Here is a 3189-nt window from a genome sequence, read left to right on the forward strand (position 1 = left end):
GTTGCACACACATGTGCCCCAAGCACGCACTCGCAACTCGCAACTCGAATGCTTGAACTAAATACGAGGCTCTCAACTATTTATAAATGTCAATATATTAGACGATTTTCGGGGTTCGTTTCCCTCCAGACACATGTGATCGGCATGTTTTTTTTCTGTTTCGGTCTGTTTCTGTCTCAGTTTCTCTGACTCTAACTCTGCTCTCTATTCTCTGGGCATGCGCAACCGGGCGACCCGCTCTTATTTCGGGAACTGCCAAACCCATATAAACTCGAACATACTCATATTTATTTCTAATGCGCTGCCATGTCAGGTAGCCCAGAAAATGAGGTGTGCATGCGATGCATGTGCCCAGATGTGGGCTGCACGGTGTCTATTCAAATACCCTATACTTTAAAAAATATGACAAAGAGGGTAGCTGAATTTAGTTGCTCATACAGTGATAGGTAAATATAATTAGTTAATAAATAAAGTTGTACTAAGTTCATTCAATTCCAGTCTCAATTTACAACAATGGAGAAAGACATTAAAACATTGAACATTGCTTAATGAAATTACTTTTTAATGATTGATACAGTTTGATTTAATTTCACATTTAATTTACAACAAAATAATGAAAGTAAATTCAAATGAGGAAACGCAAATAAACACTAAACATTGCTTAATAAAATTACTTTTTAAAGATGGCTACAATTCGATTTAATTCCAATCTTAACTAACAACAAAATAATGAATGTGTAATGAAATGAAGAAATTTGAATAAACATTAAACATGTTCTAATGAAATTACTTTTTAAAGAGTGATACAATTCTTATTGTGGCTCGATAATTTTATTGTTAAGCTTTTTTATCAAGAAAATTATAAAATAAATATATGATGATACCTAATAACTAAATAATTGTATGCCACAGTCTTTATTAAAGTTTGATTACGTGAACAAATTGTTGTTCTCTCAATGTTCTCTTAAATTCTTAGTCATATTTTGTCGAGTGCTTGGTTACTTAAATATAATGAAAACCATTAGGCTATCTAATATAAGATATACTATTATATGTTAATATGAAAATTATCATGTTAATATAAAAATTATCCTAAATAAGTTTCACTTGTCTTTATTAGGTTCTAAGAATTTCGACGATAAATTTACTTTTAATATTAGTCAAAATGTGCTCTAAGAATTATATATTCTATAGCTGATTTCACTGGCTACAGGGTATCTTTGTTTGGAGCACGACTTTCACATTCGAATTAGTTTTTTTTTTAATGGAATATGTCATCGAGACGTAGCACACGACTGAGCCAGGGACTGAGTCGGCAACCCGATCCATTGACTGACTATAGAAATCGACCATCATCATATGCACACATGCCTGTATGTAAGAATGTATGTTTGTATGTTTAGATATTGACGTCCACATCTAAATCCACATACATTAGCTTTGTCCACATGACTTGGCACACTTGGCAGAAAAGTGCCTCATCATGCTTCAATGTAAATTCATCGAATTGAAGTTCACACACCGCAAAAGGCAAAACCTAAAGATACACGATGATGATCATGATGTTGATGAAAATAGGTTGATCATTATGATGTTAAAGTTGGAGTAAGAATTGGGAATTGCTGCCGCGGTCTGGGCATGTGTTTTAATTAGAATATCGTGTGTTGTTTGGCTTTGGCAATATAACAAACAATGCTTTTTAGATACGTAGTATGTAGTAAGAGATGTGTGTGCCGTGGGTGGCATTCTCGATGAGTCGACATAAAAATGAATTCAAGTTATGGAGAGCCATAATTATTACTATCAGCAGTTGCCGTTGTCCTCTTAATGAAGTAATCAACAAATACAAAAACAAAACCAAGAGAAGTACGCGTCTACCAACATCTAGAACTTCTCCCATGGGGTGAGAGCTCCTCTGTGAAGTATTCATCAGATTGGTATTTAAACAGCTAACAAGTTGTTATTTCGGTGCCAAGATTTCATCTTGACCTGCAGACAGAGAACTTGATATGTTTGCCTCATACACGAGTCAAGGAGTTGGGAAAGCTGAAGTTCGCTAGAATGAAAACTTCCATAAAATAGAGATTGTTTTATAGTCTTTATCCATGTTTACTGTATGCGGTATGAATCAGCTAAATGTAAATTTTATAGCTTCCTAATTATATTTATTTGCTTTTATTTTATGGCTTTTGATTAAACGAATTGTTGAAATGAATTTATTCAAATGTGGAGAATTCTCATAAACATATTACAAATTAGTTACTAAAGCAGCGGGTCGTACGAAATAGAATTAGCAAATAATGTTCAAATTTATCTTATACACTCTTGGTTATTAAACATTATTAAATACTATATGATAATACTTGAAATGTTCAATGTAAATAAAATACATAATATATTTATGTGTAAATTAAATTAAAATGTTAATTTTTTAATAAAATAATATATTTATGTAAATGTAAAAAATATTAAATAAGCAACAAATGGTCGAAAAATATTAAAAAAATTTAAAATTTTTAGGAACTCTACAACATATTTTAAATCAATCGGTAAAGAAACTTGTCGCTAAATAAATAAGACAATTTAGATTATACTTTCAGGAGTATTAAACATTATTAAATACCATATAAAATACGTGCAACGTTTGCACTAAGTAAAATACTGTGTTATAAAAATAAAATAGTTCAAACAAATAACATCTATTTATATATTAAATATTATTAAAAACTCAACTTCTTCTCTTCTATGTTATAAATCGAAATAGCAAAAGTCTTAACAGAGTCTATTAGCTCTGTGTTGTGTCTCGACTCATGTTGCTGATGACTCAAAACCTGTTGCCAGCTGGAAATGTTGCTAAGCATGCAACAGCACACGTGCTGCTATTGAAATGTTTGGCAATGGAACACAGCTGTAAACGAAACGAGCTGAACTGAAACAAGTTCCACAAGTACCGAAGGCAAAACAAACGAAGTCGACGACGACAACACTTCGTGAAACGAACTTCATTTACAGCCGGACAGCGACTGCGAAGCGTGGGAGGAGAAGACGGCAGCAACAGCAGCAGCAGCAGCGGTGGCGAGTCATGTTGATGTTGCACATGACCGTGGAAGTGAACTGAACTGTTGAGGACTGCCTGACAGAGTGGGAGGTGAAAGGTGCTCAAAGGGAGGGAGGGAGGTAGGGAGCGTG

The sequence above is a fragment of the Drosophila nasuta genome, chromosome 2L (assembly GCF_023558535.2).
Source record: "Drosophila nasuta strain 15112-1781.00 chromosome 2L, ASM2355853v1, whole genome shotgun sequence".
Lineage (NCBI taxonomy): Eukaryota > Metazoa > Arthropoda > Insecta > Diptera > Drosophilidae > Drosophila > Drosophila nasuta.